General features: G+C 44.3%; 1 protein-coding gene across 2 annotated transcripts in view; it reads left to right on the top strand.

The window, feature by feature from the left end:
• TRIM36 (tripartite motif containing 36) overlaps positions 1 to 16644 on the top strand; it is a 367128-nt gene that overhangs the window by 266371 nt on the left and 84113 nt on the right. The window lies entirely within an intron of this gene.

Raw genomic sequence — 16644 nt, 5'->3', positions numbered from 1 at the left:
CGCTGCCCTACATATCTGATCAACAGAAGCCTCGTTCTTGAAGGCCCATGTGGAAGCCACAGCCCTAGTGGAATGAGCTGTGATTCTTTCGGGAGGCTGCCGACCGGCAGTCTCGTAAGCCAATCTGATGATGCTTTTAATCCAAAAAGAGAGAGAGGTAGAAGTTGCTTTTTGACCTCTCCTTTTACCGGAATAAACAACAAACAAGGAAGATGTTTGTCTAAAATCCTTTGTAGCATCTAAATAGAATTTTAGAGCGCGAACAACATCCAAATTGTGCAACAAACGTTCCTTCTTTGAAACTGGTTTCGGACACAGAGAAGGTACGATAATCTCCTGGTTAATGTTTTTGTTAGAAACAACTTTCGGAAGAAAACCAGGTTTAGTACGCAAAACCACCTTATCTGCATGGAACACCAGATAAGGAGGAGAACACTGCAGAGCAGATAATTCTGAAACTCTTCTAGCAGAAGAAATTGCAACCAAAAACAAAACTTTCCAAGATAATAATTTAATATCAACGGAATGCAAGGGTTCAAACGGAACCCCCTGAAGAACTGAAAGAACTAAGTTGAGACTCCAAGGAGGAGTCAAAGGTTTGTAAACAGGCTTGATTCTAACCAGAGCCTGAACAAAGGCTTGAACATCTGGCACAGCTGCCAGCTTTTTGTGAAGTAACACCGACAAGGCGGAAATCTGTCCCTTCAGGGAACTTGCAGATAATCCTTTTTCCAATCCTTCTTGAAGGAAGGATAGAATCCTAGGAATCTTAACCTTGTCCCAAGGGAATCCTTTAGATTCACACCAACAGATATATTTTTTCCAAATCTTGTGGTAAATCTTTCGAGTTACAGGCTTTCTGGCCTGAACAAGAGTATCGATAACAGAATCTGAGAATCCTCGCTTCGATAAAATCAAGCGTTCAATCTCCAAGCAGTCAGCTGGAGTGAAACCAGATTCGGATGTTCGAACGGACCCTGAACAAGAAGGTCTCGTCTCAAAGGTAGCTTCCAAGGTGGAGCCGATGACATATTCACCAGATCTGCATACCAAGTCCTGCGTGGCCACGCAGGAGCTATCAAGATCACCGACGCCCTCTCCTGATTGATCCTGGCTACCAGCCTGGGGATGAGAGGAAACGGCGGGAACACATAAGCTAGTTTGAAGGTCCAAGGTGCTACTAGTGCATCCACTAGAGCCGCCTTGGGATCCCTGGATCTGGACCCGTAGCAGGGAACTTTGAAGTTCTGACGAGAGGCCATTAGATCCATGTCTGGAATGCCCCACAGCTGAGTGACTTGGGCAAAGATTTCCGGATGGAGTTCCCACTCCCCCGGATGCAATGTCTGACGACTCAGAAAATCCGCTTCCCAATTTTCCACTCCTGGGATGTGGATAGCAGACAGGTGGCAGGAGTGAGACTCCGCCCATAGAATGATTTTGGTCACTTCTTCCATCGCTAGGGAACTCCTTGTTCCCCCCTGATGGTTGATGTACGCAACAGTCGTCATGTTGTCTGATTGAAACCGTATGAACTTGGTCCTCGCTAGCTGAGGCCAAGCCTTGAGAGCATTGAATATCGCTCTCAGTTCCAGAATATTTATCGGTAGAAGAGATTCTTCCCGAGACCAAAGACCCTGAGCTTTCAGGGATCCCCAGACCGCGCCCCAGCCCATCAGACTGGCGTCGGTCGTGACAATGACCCACTCTGGTCTGCGGAATGTCATCCCTTGTGACAGGTTGTCCAGGGACAGCCACCAACGGAGTGAGTCTCTGGTCCTCTGATTTACCTGTATCTTTGGAGACAAGTCTGTATAGTCCCCATTCCACTGACTGAGCATGCACAGTTGTAATGGTCTTAGATGAATGCGCGCAAAAGGAACTATGTCCATTGCCGCTACCATCAACCCGATCACTTCCATGCACTGAGCTATGGAAGGAAGAGGAACGGAATGAAGTATCCGACAAGAGTCTAGAAGTTTTTCTGGCCTCTGTTAGAAAAATCCTCATTTCTAAGGAGTCTATAATTGTTCCCAAGAAGGGAACCCTTGTTGACGGGGATAGAGAACTCTTTTCCACGTTCACTTTCCAGCCGTGAGATCTGAGAAAGGCCAGGACGATGTCCGTGTGAGCCTTTGCTTGAGGAAGGGACGACGCTTGAATCAGAATGTCGTCCAGGTAAGGTACTACTGCAATGCCCCTTGGTCTTAGCACCGCTAGAAGGGACCCTAGTACCTTTGTGAAAATCCTTGGAGCAGTGGCTAATCCGAAAGGAAGCGCCACGAACTGGTAATGCTTGTCCAGGAATGCAAACCTTAGGAACCGATGATGTTCCTTGTGGATAGGAATATGTAGATACGCATCCTTTAAATCCACCGTGGTCATGAATTGACCTTCCTGGATGGAAGGAAGAATAGTTCGAATGGTTTCCATCTTGAACGATGGAACCTTGAGAAACTTGTTTAAGATCTTGAGATCTAAGATTGGTCTGAACGTTCCCTCTTTTTTGGGAACTATGAACAGATTGGAGTAGAACCCCATCCCTTGTTCTCTTAATGGAACAGGATGAATCACTCCCATTTTTAACAGGTCTTCTACACAATGTAAGAACGCCTGTCTTTTTATGTGGTCTGAAGACAACTGAGACCTGTGGAACCTCCCCCTTGGGGGAAGTCCCTTGAATTCCAGAAGATAACCCTGGGAGACTATTTCTAGCGCCCAAGGATCCAGAACATCTCTTGCCCAAGCCTGAGCGAAGAGAGAGAGTCTGCCCCCCACCAGATCCGGTCCCGGATCGGGGGCCAATATTTCATGCTGTCTTGGTAGCAGTGGCAGGTTTCTTGGCCTGCTTTCCCTTGTTCCAGCCTTGCATTGGTCTCCAAGCTGGCTTGGCTTGAGAAGTATTACCCTCTTGCTTAGAGGACGTAGAACTTTGGGCTGGCCCGTTTTTACGAAAGGGACGAAAATTAGGTCTATTTTTTGCCTTGAAAGGCCGATCCTGAGGAAGGGCGTGGCCCTTACCCCCAGTGATATCAGAGATAATCTCTTTCAAGTCAGGGCCAAACAGCGTTTTCCCCTTGAAAGGAATGTTTAGTAGCTTGTTCTTGGAAGACGCATCAGCCGACCAAGATTTCAACCAAAGCGCTCTGCGCGCCACAATAGCAAACCCAGAATTCTTAGCCGCTAACCTAGCCAATTGCAAAGTGGCGTCTAGGGTGAAAGAATTAGCCAATTTGAGAGCATTGATTCTGTCCATAATCTCCTCATAAGGAGGAGAATCACTATCGAGCGCCTTTATCAGTTCATCAAACCAGAAACATGCGGCTGTAGTGACAGGGACAATGCATGAAATTGGTTGTAGAAGGTAACCCTGCTGAACAAACATCTTCTTAAGCAAACCTTCTAATTTTTTATCCATAGGATCTTTGAAAGCACAACTATCCTCTATGGGTATAGTGGTGCGTTTGTTTAAAGTAGAAACCGCTCCCTCGACCTTGGGGACTGTCTGCCATAAGTCCTTTCTGGGGTCGACCATAGGAAACAATTTTTTAAATATGGGGGGAGGGACGAAAGGAATACCGGGCCTTTCCCATTCTTTATTAACAATGTCCGCCACCCGCTTGGGTATAGGAAAAGCTTCTGGGAGCCCCGGCACCTCTAGGAACTTGTCCATTTTACATAGTTTCTCTGGGATGACCAACTTTTCACAATCATCCAGAGTGGATAATACCTCCTTAAGCAAAATGCGGAGATGTTCCAACTTAAATTTAAATGCAATCACATCAGGTTCAGCCTGTTGAGAAATGTTCCCTGAATCAGTAATTTCTCCCTCAGACAAAACCTCCCTGGCCCCCTCAGATTGGGTTAGGGGCCCTTCAGAGATATTAATATCAGCGTCGTCATGCTCTTCAGTAACTAAAACAGAGCAGCCACGCTTACGCTGACAAGGGTTCATTTTGGCTAAAATGTTTTTGACAGAATTATCCATTACAGCCGTTAATTGTTGCATAGTAAGGAGTATTGGCGCGCTAGATGTACTAGGGGCCTCCTGAGTGGGCAAGACTCGTGTAGACGAAGGAGGGAATGATGCAGTACCATGCTTACTCCCCTCACTTGAGGAATCATCTTGGGCATCATTGTCATTATCACATAAATCACATTTATTTAAATGAATAGGAATTCTGGCTTCCCCACATTCAGAACACAGTCTATCTGGTAGTTCAGACATGTTAAACAGGCATAAACTTGATAAGAAAGTACAAAAAACGTTTTAAAATAAAACCGTTACTGTCACTTTAAATTTTAAACTGAACACACTTTATTACTGCAATTGCGAAAAAACATGAAGGAATTGTTCAAAATTCACCAAATTTTCACCACAGTGTCTTAAAGCCTTAAAAGTATTGCACACCAAATTTGGAAGCTTTAACCCTTAAAATAACGGAACCGGAGCCGTTTTAAAACTTTAACCCCTTTACAGTCCCTGGTATCTGCTTTGCTGAGACCCAACCAAACCCAAAGGGGAATACGATACCAAATGACGCCTTCAGAAAGTCTTTTCTAAGTATCAGAGCTCCTCTCACATGCGACTGCATGCCATGCCTCTCAAAAACAAGTGCGCCACACCGGCGCGAAAATGAGGCTCTGCTTATGCTTTGGGAAAGCCCCTAAGAAATAAGGTGTCTAATACAGTGCCTGCCGATATTATTATATCAAAATACCCAGATAAAATGATTCCTCAAGGCTAAATATGTGTTAATAATGAATCGATTTAGCCCAGAAAAGTCTACAGTCTTAATAAGCCCTTGTGAAGCCCTTATTTACGATCGTAATAAACATGGCTTACCGGATCCCATAGGGAAAATGACAGCTTCCAGCATTACATCGTCTTGTTAGAATGTGTCATACCTCAAGCAGCAAGAGACTGCACACTGTTCCCCCAACTGAAGTTAATTGCTCTCAACAGTCCTGTGTGGAACAGCCATGGATTTTAGTTACGGTTGCTAAAATCATTTTCCTCATACAAACAGAAATCTTCATCTCTTTTCTGTTTCTGAGTAAATAGTACATACCAGCACTATTTCAAAATAACAAACTCTTGATTGAATAATAAAAAACTACAGTTAAACACTAAAAAACTCTAAGCCATCTCCGTGGAGATGTTGCCTGTACAACGGCAAAGAGAATGACTGGGGTAGGCGGAGCCTAGGAGGGATCATGTGACCAGCTTTGCTGGGCTCTTTGCCATTTCCTGTTGGGGAAGAGAATATCCCACAAGTAAGGATGACGCCGTGGACCGGACACACCTATGTTGGAGAAAATAAAGTACCTGTCTGAGGTCATAAAGGGATCAAATACAACAGTTCTCTTTTGTATACTTTGGCATAATGATTAGAGTAGTAGTGTACTCAAATTATATGGCATTAGCTCTGTGACTCATTCCCCAATTATATTAGTTTGGTAACCCATTCATCAGTTGTAAAGCAACATAATACAAAAAAACTGCTTACGTTTAACCCTTTAGTAACCCACTAAAAAGTAATTTTGACTAAGATCCTTTGTATAAATAAGCACTGCTATTGACATAAACTTAACCCTAAAGTATTAGCTACTGCTACAAGCCAGCAACAGCAGCCATTATTATTATGTTTTTTTTAAATGGGATCACAATTGGGAAGAACAAAAGTAAAAACTACAAATTTATTTGCTGACATATGAATGGCTAAACTGACAAGGACTTTGCTTTATCACTATCGAAAAGTGTAAACCTATATTTGAAACCCGTCTGTTTTAACCAAATGCCTAAATCCACTAAATATTTTTGACACGTGTGTTCATTTTATTTTCTCTTGTAAGGTGTATCCAGTCCATCGATCATCCATTACTTGTGGGATATTCTCATTCCCAACAGGAAGTTGCAAGAGGACACCCACAGCAGAGCTGTAATATAGCTCCTCCCCTAACTGTCATAGCCAGTCATTCTCTTGCAACTCTCAACAAGCAAGGACGTTGTAGGAGAGAGTGGTTAAATATAGCTAGTTTATTTTCTTCAATCAAAAGTTTGTTATTTTTAAATAGTACCGGAGTTGTGCTATTTTATCTCAGGCAGTAAATAGAAGAAGAATCTGCCTGAGGTTTCTATGATCTTAGCAGGTTGTAACTAAGATCCATTGCTGTTCTCACATATGTCTGAGGGGATTACACAGATGAGGTAACTTCAGCGAGAGAATGGCGTGCAGTTTATTCTGCTATCAGGTATGTGCAGTTATAATTTTTTCTAGAGATGGAAAACACTAGAAAATGCTGCTGATACCGGATTAATGTAAGTTAAGCCTGAATACAGTGATTTAATAACGACTGGTATCATGCTTACTCCCAGGGGTAATACCCTTATGATATTGCAATATAAAACGTTTGCTGGCATGTTTAATCGTTTTTATATATGCTTTGGTGATAAAACTTTATTGGGGCCTAGTTTTTTCCACATGGCTGGCTTAAATTTTGACTAGAAACAATTTCATCTGTTGTAGTATAAAAGTTACAGTTGGTGCAGTTAAAATTACAAACTGTGACATCCAGCTTCCCTCAAAGGCCCTCTGAATGCTATAGGGCATCTCTAAAGGGCCCAAAGGCTTTCCAAAGTCGTTTATTGGGGAAGGTAGGGCCACAGCTTGCTGTGGCAGTTTGTTGTGACTGTTAAAAAACGTCTATTTCGTTTTTTTTTATCCGTTTTTTGAACTAAGGGGTTAATCATACATTTGCAAGTGGGTGCAATGCTCTGTTAGCCTATTATACACACTGTAAAAATTTCGTTTGATTTACTGCATTTTTTCACTTTTTCAAATTCTGACAAAATTTGTTTCTCTTAAAGGCACAGTACCGTTTTTTATATTTGCATGTTAACTTGATTTAAAGTGTTTTCCAAGCTTGCTAGTCTCATTGCTATTCTGTATAAACAGTCTGACATAGAAGAAACTCCTTGTTTATTATGTTTAAAAGCCATGGTGGAACCCCCTCTTAGAATGTGTACCAAATGTACTGATTTCATTTTATGCAATAAAGATCATTTTCTGTCTTTAAAAAATGTATCACCAGAGGAATCTGACGAGGGGGAAGTTATGCCGACTAACTTTCCCCACGTTTCAGACCCTTTGACTCCCGCTTAAGGGACTCACGCTCAAATGGCGCCAAGTACATCTAGGGCGCCCATAGCGTTTACTTTACAAGACATGGCGGCAGTCATGGATAATACACTGTCAGCGGTATTAGCCAGACTACCTGAACTTAGAGGTAAGTGAGATAGCTCTGGGGTGAGACAAAATGCAGAGCATACTGACGCTTTAAGAATCATGTCTGATACTACCTCACAAGATGCAGAAGCTGAGGAAAGTGAGCTTCAGTCAGTGGGTGATGTTAATGACTCATGAAAGATACCTGATTCTAATATTTCTACATTTAAATTTAAGCTTGAACACCTCCGCGTGTTGCTTAGGGAGGTTTTAGCTGCTCTGAATGACTGTGATACCATTGCAGTGCCAGAGAAATTGTGTAGACTGGATAAATACTTTGCAGTGCCGGTGTGTACTGATGTTTTTCCAAATACCTAAAAGGTTTACAGAAATTATTAATAAGGAATGGGATAGACCAGGTGTGCCGTTCTCTTCCCCTCCTATTTTTAGAAAAATGTTTCCAATAGACGCCACCACATGGGACTTATGGCAGACAGTCCCTAAGGTGGAGGGAGCAGTTTCTACTCTAGTAAAGCGTAATACTATCCCTGTCGAGGACAGTTGTGCTTTTTTTTATAGATCCAATGGATAAAAAATTAGAGGTTACCTTAAGAAAATATTTATTCAACAAGGTTTTATCCTACAGCCACTTGCATGCATTGCCCCTGTCACTGCTGCTGCGGCGTACTGGTTTGAGTCTCTGGAAGAGGCTTTACAGGTAGCGACTCCATTGGATGACATACTTGGCAAACTTAGAGCACTTAAGCTAGCCAATTCTTTTATTCTGATGCCATTGTTCATTTGACTAAACTAACGGCTAAGAATTCTGGTTTTGCTATACAGGCGCGCAGAGCGCTATGGCTTAGATCATGGTCAGCTGACGTGACTTCAAAATCTAAGCTACTTAACATTCCCTTCAAGGGGCAGACCCTATTCGGGCCTGGTTGAAGGAGATTATTGCTGATATCACTGGAGGAAAAGGTCATGCCCTTCCTCAGGACAGGTCCAAATCTAGGGCGAAACAGTCTAATTTTCGTGCCTTTCAAAACTTCAAGGCAGGTGCGGCATCAACTTCCTCTAATAATAAACAAGAGGGAACTTTTGCTCAATCCAAGACGGTCTGGAGACCAAACCTGACATGGAAAAAAGGTAAGCAATTAAAAAAGCCTGCTGCTGCCTCTAAGACAGCATGAAGGAACGGCCCCCTATCCGGGAACGGATCTAGTAGGGGGCAGACTTTCACTCTTTGCCCAGGCGTGGGCAAGAGATGTTCAGGATCCCTGGGCGTTGGAAATTATATCCCAGGGATATCTTCTGGACTTCAAAGTTTCCCCCCCAAAAGGGAGATTTCACCTTTCACAATTATCTGCACACCAGATAGAGAGAGAGAGAGAGGCATTCTTACACTGTGTACGAGTCCTCCTAGTTATGGGAGTGATCCATCCAGTTCCAAAGGATGAACAGGGACAGGGTTTTTACTCAAATCTGTTTGTAGTTCCCAAAAAAGAGGGAACCTTCAGACCAATTTTGGATCTAAAGATCTAAAACAAATTCCTCAAAGTTCCGTCGTTCAAGATGGAAACTATTCGTACCATCCTACCACTGATCCAGGAGGGTCAATATATGAATACAGTGGATCTAAAGGATGCTTATCTTCACATTCCGATACACAAAGATCATCATCGGTTTCTCAGGTTTGCCTTTTAAGACAGGCATTACCAGTTGTAGCTCTTCCCTTGGGATTAGCTACAGCCCCAAGAATCTTTACAAAGGTTCTAGGGTCACTTATGGCGGTCCTAAGGCCGCGGGGCATAGCAGTAGCCCCTTATTTAGACGACATCCTGATACAGGCGTCAAACTTCCAAATTGCCAAGTCTCATACGGACGTAGTACTGGCATTTCTGTGGTCGCATGGGTGGAAAGTGAACGAGGAAAAGAGTTCTCTATCCCCACTCACAAGAGTTTCCTTTCTAGGGACTCTGATAGATTCTGTAGAAATGAAAATTCACCTGACGGAGTCCAGGTTATCAAAGCTTCTAAATTCCTGCCGGGTTCTTCATTCCATTCCGCGCCCTTCGGTGGTTCAGTGTATGGAAGTAATTGGCTTAATGGTAGCGGCAATGGACATAGTGCCGTTTGCACGCTTACATCTCAGACCGCTGCAACTATGCATGCTCAGTCAGTGGAGCGGGGATTACACAGATTTGTCCCCTCAACTGAATCTGGACCAAGAGACCAGGGATTCTCTTCTCTGGTGGCTATCTCGGGTCCATCTGTCCAAAGGTATGACCTTTCGCAGGCCAGATTGGACAATTGTTACGACAGATGCCAGCCTTCTAGGTTGGGGTGCAGTCTGGAACTCCCTGAAGGCTCAGGGATCGTGGACTCAGGAGGAGTCTCTCCTTCCATTAAATATTCTGGAACTAAGAGCGATATTCAAGGCTCTTCAGGCTTGGCCTCAGTTAGCAACTCTGAGGTACATCAGATTTCAGTCGGACAACATCACGACTGTAGCTTACATCAACCATCAAGGGGGAAGGAGAAGTTCCCTAGAGATGTTAGAAGTTTCAAAAATAATTCGCTGGGCAGAGATTCACTCTTGCCACCTATCGGCTATCCATATCCCAGGTGTAGAGCACTGGGAGGCGGATTTTCTAAGTCGTCAGACTTTACATCCGGGAGAGTGGGAACTCCATCCGGAGGCATTTGCACAACTGATTCATTGTTGGGGCAAACCAGAACTGGATCTCATGGCGTCTCGCCAGAACGCCAAGCTTCTGTGTTACGGATCCAGGTCCAGGGATCCCAAGGCGACACTGATAGATGCTCTAGCAGCGCCCTGGTCTTTCAACCTGGCTTATGTGTTTCCACCGTTTCCTCTGCTCCCTCGACTGATTGCCAAGATCAAGCAGGAGAGAGCATCGGTGATTCTGATAGCACCTGCGTGGCCACGCAGGACCTGGTATGCAGATCTAGTGGACATGTCATCCTTTCCACCATGGTCTCTGCCTCTGAAACAGGGCCTTCTACGTCAGGGTCCTTTCAACCATCCAAATCTAATTTCTCTGAGGCTGACTGCCTGGAGATTGAACGCTTGATTTTATCAAAGCGTGGCTTCTCCGAGTCAGTTATTGATACCTTTAGACAGGCACGAAAGTCTGTCACCAGGAAAATTTACCATAAGGTATGGCGTAGATATCTTTATTGGTGTGAATCCAAGGGTTACTCATGGAGTAAGGTCAGGATTGCTAGGATATTATATTTTCTCCAAGAAGGTTTGGAAAAAGGATTGTCAGCTAGTTAAGCATTTTGTCAGGCTTTAGTTAGAATCAAGCCTGTGTTTAAACCTTTTGCTCCACCATGGAGCTTAAACTTGGTTCTTAAGGTTCTTCAAGGAGGTTCCGTTTGAACCTCTTCATTCCATAGATATCAAGCTTTTATCTTGGAAAGTTCTTTTTTTGGTAGCTATTTCCTCGGCTCGTAGAGTCTCTGAGCTATCTGCCTTACAATGTGATTCTCCTTATCTGATTTTTCATACGGATAAGGTAGTCCTGCGTACCAAACCTGGGTTCTTACCTAAGGTGGTATCTAACAAGAATATCAATCAAGAGATTGTTGTTCCATCCTTGTGTTACACAATTTGGACGTGGTCCGTGCTTTAAAGTTTTACTTACAAGCTACTAAAGATTTTCGTCAAAGATCTGCTTTGTTTGTTGTCTACTCTGGACAGAGGAGAGGTCAAAAGGCTTCGGCAACCTCTTTTTCTTTTTGACTAAGAAGCTTAATCCGCTTAGCCTATGAGACTGCTGGACAGCAGCCTCCTGAAAGGATTACAGCTCATTCCACTAGAGCTGTGGCTTCCACTTGGGCCTTTAAAAATGAGGCTTCTTTTGATCAGATTTGCAAGGCGACGACTTGGTCTTCGCTTCATATTTTTTAAAATTTTTACAAATTTGATACTTTTGCTTCTTCGGAGGCTATATTTGGGAGAAAGGTTTTACGGGCAGTGGTTCCTTCCATTTAAGTTCCTGCCTTGTCCCTCCCTTCATCCGTGTACTTTAGCTTTGGTATTGGTATCCCACAAGTAATGGATGATCCGTGGACTGGATACACCTTACAAGAGAAAACACAATTTATGCTTACCTGATAAATTTATTTCTCTTGTGGTGTATCCAGTCCACGGCCCGCCCTGTCATTTTAAGGCAGGTAATTTTTAAATTTAAACTACATTAACCACTGCACCCTATGGTTCCTCCTTTCTCGGCTTGTTTTCGGTCGAATGACTGGCTATGGCAGTTAGGGGAGGAGCTATATTACAGCTCTGCTGTGGGTGTCCTCTTGCAACTTCCTGTTGGGAATGAGAATATCCCACAAGTAATGGATGATCCGTGGACTGGATACACCACAAGAGAAATAAATTTATCAGGTAAGCATAAATTGTGTTTTTTTTTTAATTTTTTTTTATCCAAGGACCATTCATTTTAAAGGAATGCAAAGAATACATCAAGCTTTGTGGGTTTCATGCATGTTATATACTGTATATTGTAAATGTCTTTAAACTTTCTGTAAATATAATCTAATTTACAGTTTCTAACACAACATACTAGTCATTTTGCTGTAAATAATTGATTAGCTTTCTCCAGAGTGAAGCTTGAACTTCAAAGATGATATAATTGAAAAGGTACATTTCCATCTTAATACGAGGAGAGTCAATGGCTTCATTCATTACTTGTGGGAATACTGAACCTGTCCACTAGGAGGAGGCAAAGACACCCCAGCCAAAGGCTCAAATACCTCCCATACTCCCCTTGTCCCCCAGTCATTCTTTGCCTTTTGTCACAGGAGGATGGCAGAGAAGTGTTGCAAGATTCGGAGTAGTCTCTTATGGAGGGTAGTACTCTTTGGAATGGGACTGAAGTTTTAAGTAGTCTTGTCAGCCTCTCGGTGAGAGCATTGATGAATGTTAGGGTCTGGAGGTGCAGGGAGAGTCTTTCTGCGAAACTATCCAGAGTCTTATTAACAGCTCCTTAAGCAGTCAGTGTTGATGAGTTTCACTGCCTGCTTTCTATCACACAAGTCCATGTCAGGAGCAATGCTACAACACTGTCAAACTTTAGAGGCCGTTTTCCTGTTTCACGGCGTAGATTCTTGTAAGATTGTTTAAATTTTTATACTGTAATGATAATGCAAGAAGACAGGGTCACAGTGTGACTCCTTTTAGCTGCATAGAATCAAGGGTTAATATCTCCGGAAGGTGATTATTAAACAGGGGGGGATTTATACATGAATACTTTGTGTTTTTTGCTGCAACATATGGGAGTTGTGGCTCTGGCATTGTGTGAACAGTCAGGTTCTTTCTTCATTTTGACTTCTGTGCAGCCTGTTTAGTTTGGTGTGCTTTTTCTCGGCTGCAGGGGCGGTTCTGCATGGCACTCCATGTGACTGGGTGTGGCTTCATTCTCTTTCTTTTCCTGACTGTCGGTTGCAGGAGATGAAAGCGGTTTCTCTGTGAACCTGTGTCATAGGAGTTGGTGAGTGCCCTGGCCATTGGGGTATAAAGGTGCCATTTATTTTTTCTATAGTCCGTATTAAAGGTGCAAGCTATATGGAGGACTCTGATGCGTTAGAGGGTACTAAATCTAATGACTATGTTTATTGTGAGGAGGCTACGGTATATTCGCCTGCTCAACTATGATCCACATGCCTTGATAGAATAGTGATATCTAAAAGAACAAGTTGTTTAGTACCACTGAGCCGTCCACCTCTGAGGGGGTCTCCGTCCCGTGTGGTGCGTTCCCTACAATTATCTCTGAATACACATGCAGCTCCCCAGTGCACTACTAATCCTCCCACAGGAGGGCCCTGTGGCCACCTGATTTTGCTGATCAGTTGCAAACTGCGGTGTCTGCAGCCTTCAGTGCTTTACCTTGCACTGCTAAGCGAAAGGTTAAACATTGATATCCTCCCCATGGGTCATCTACTCCGTTGGATGTATCTGAGTCTAGATTATCCACTGATGCAGAGGACTCCGATACTTCGGAGGACTCTTTCTATGGATCGGAATCTGCGGCCTCTAAACCTCCGGCTGTGGCAGAACCAGACTTTAGGTTAAGGATGGAACACTTATGCTTTTCATTAAAAGGTGTTAGCTACTCTAGAGGTTCCAGGAACTGAAGTTACCGGAGGAACCTTCTATTCCTAAGCTTGATAAGGTCTATGAGGACATGGTGGTGCCCCAGACTTTCCTGGTTCCCGTAAATATGGCGAATATTATAAAAAATGAATGGGAGAGACTTGGTTCATCTTTCTACCCTTCTTCGTTGAAGAAATTGTTCCTGATTCTAAGCTAGAATTGTGGGGTTCTGTCCCTAAGGTGGATGGAGCTATCTCCACGCTCGCTAAGTGCATCACTTTCCCACTTGAGGATAGTTTGTTGTTTAAGGAACCCATGGATAAGAAATTGGAGACCCTGTTAAGAAAGATGTTTCAGCACACAGGGTTTGTATTTCAGCCTGCAGCAGGGGTTGCTGCGGCTGCGGGAGCCTCTACCTATTGGTGTGGCTCTGTCAGAGATAATCAAGGTGGAGACTCCCCTCAATGAGATACAGGAACGAATTGAGGCCCTGATGGTAGCTAATTTATTTATCTGTGACACAAATAAGCAGATTTGCTTGAATGCCAAGACATCAGGCTTTTCTGTTCTGGCCCGGTGGACCCTGTGGTTGAAGTCGTGGTCTGCTGACATGACGTCCAAATCTAGATTACTTTCACTTCCATTTAAGGGTAAGGTTCTTTTCGGTCCAGGCCTGGACTCTATCATATCCACGGTCACGGGGGGCAAGGGTGCCTTTCTACTGCAGGATAAGAAGAATAAACCTAAGGGGTCCAATTTTCGTCCCTTTCGTTCGGACAAGTCCCAACGACAGCAGCCTGCCGCGAAGCCCGAGCAGTCCAAGGGATCTTGGAAAAAATCTCAGTCTTGGAATAAAGCCAAGCAGAGCAAGAAGCTCTGAGACAAAATCGGCATAAAGGGGCGGCCCCCGATCTGTCTCTGGATCTCGTAGGGGGCAGACTCTCTTTTTGTGGAGGCTTAGACGAGAGAAGTGCAGGATCCTTGGGTTCTGGAGGTTATTACCCAGGGTTACAGGATAGGTTTCAAAACTCACCCTCCCAGGGGCAGGTTCATCTTGTCAAATCTATCGTCAAGACCAGAAAAGCGAGATGCCTTCCTAGAGTGCGTGAGGGATCTCTCCTCTCTTGGAGTAATTGTACGGGTACCTCTAGCAAAAAGAGGGTACTATTTAAACCTTTTCGTGGTCCCAAAGAAGGAGGGCACGTTTCGCCTGATTCTAGACCTAAAGTGCTTAAACAAGTTTCTGTCGGTCCCATTGTTCAAGATGGAGACGATAAGGTCTATTCTGCTATTAGCACAAGAGGGTCAGCTCATGACTACGATAGACTTGAAGGATGCTTACCTTCATGTGCCAAGACACAAGGATCACTTCAAGTTCCTAAGATTTGCTTTTCTGGGCAAGCACTTCCAGTTTTTAGCTCTGCCCTTCGGTCTGGCTACTGCTCCAAGAGTCTTTTCGAAGGTTCTGGGAACTTTGCTCGTGGTGGCGAGATCCAGAGATATTGCAGTAGCACCTTATCTGGACGACATCCTGGTCCAGGCTCTGTCCTGCCGGCTGGCAGAGGACCATTCAAGAGCTCCTCTTCTTCTTCGATCTCATGGATGGAAGATAAACTCAGGAAATAGTTCTCTGGATCCCAGTACCAGGGTAGAGTTCCTAGGTACAATAATAGACTACATATCCATGAAGATATTCCTGACCAACAAGAGACGTTGCAAAATTGCCTCCAGCTGTCTTGCCCTTCAGACCTCCTCAAGGCCATCTGTGGCCCGGTGTATGGAGGTGATTGGGCTCATGGTATCCAGTATAGATGTCATTCCATTCACCAGGTTCCATATACGACCTCTTCAGTTGTGCATGCTGAGGCAATGGAACGGCGATCACTCAGATATCTCTGGACAACCAGTCGAGGGAATCCCTGTCTTAGTGGCTCCATCCAGATCATCCTTCCTGAGACCATCCTGGGAGATTGTGACTATGGACGCGAGCCTCTCCGAATGAGGAGCTGTTTGGGGTGCCAGGAAGGCACAGGGCACGTGGAATCGGGAATCGCTGCTTCTTCCGATCAACATCCTGGAACTTTGAGCGATTTTCAACGCTCTGAGGGCTTGGCCCCTCCTGGTTTCGTCCCAGTTCATCAGATTCCACTCGGACAACATTACCTCTGTGGCTTACATCAACCATCATGGGGGAACGAGATGCTCCGTAGCCATGAGGGATGTATCTCGGATTCTTGAGTGGATGGAAACCCACAACTGCTCACTGTCAGCGATCCACATCCCGGGTGTGGACAACTAGGAAAGTGGATTTTCTCAGCAGACAATTGTTTCATCCGGGGAAATGGTCTCTTCATCCTGAAGTGTTTGCGGAGATTTGCAACAGATGGGGGACTCCGGAGATAGATCTCATGGCGTCCATACTCAACTTCAAGCTACCCAGATAGCTACCCAGACCTACTTACTCCAGTGTGAGACTCGTGGATATTCCTGGCATAAAGTCAGAGTATCCAGAATACTTTCCTTCCTCCAAGACGGTTTGGAGAAGGGACTTGCCGCCAGTTCCTTAAAGGGACAGATTTCGGCTCGATCTGTGTTGTTACACAAGAAGCTTTCCGAGCTTCCTGATATACAGTCTTTTGTTCAGGCTCTATCCAGGATCAGGCCTGTGTTTAGAAATTCTGCTCCTCCTTGGAGTTTGAATCTGGTTCTTAGGGTTTTGTAGAGGGCTCCGTTTGAGCCTATGCATTCTCTTGACATTAAGATACTGTCTTGGAAGGTTCTTTTTCTACTTGCTATTGCTTCGGCACACAGAGTCTCTGAGTTGGAGGCCTTGCATTGTGAGCCTTCTTACCTGGTTTTTCATGCCTAATAAGGCTGTCCTTTGCACTGGGTTGGGTTTTCTCCCTATGGTTGTGTCTGATCGCAACAATAATCAGGAGATTGTAGTTCCTTCCTTGTGTCCTAACCCTTCTTTGTCAAAGGAACGGTTACTTCATAACTTGGATGTGGTTTCTTCCACTTCCCTATCTTTTTGGCTTAGGAGCATGATTCGCTTGGCTTATGAGACAGCGGGGCATAAGCCTCCTCAGAGGATTACAGCTAACTCAACTAGAGCTGTGGCTTCTTCTTGGGTCTTCAAGAATGAGGCCTCTATGGAGCAGATTTGTAAGTTGGCTACCTGGTCCTCTTTACATACTTTTTCAAAGTTTTACAAATTTTACGTTTTTGCTTCGGCTCAAGCAGCTTTTAGGAGAAAGGTTTTACAGGCTGTGGTGCCCTCAG

The sequence above is a fragment of the Bombina bombina genome, chromosome 2 (genome assembly GCF_027579735.1).
Source record: "Bombina bombina isolate aBomBom1 chromosome 2, aBomBom1.pri, whole genome shotgun sequence".
Lineage (NCBI taxonomy): Eukaryota > Metazoa > Chordata > Amphibia > Anura > Bombinatoridae > Bombina > Bombina bombina.
The sequence above is the reverse complement of the archived record's forward strand: the minus strand, read 5'-3'. Positions and strand labels throughout refer to the sequence as shown.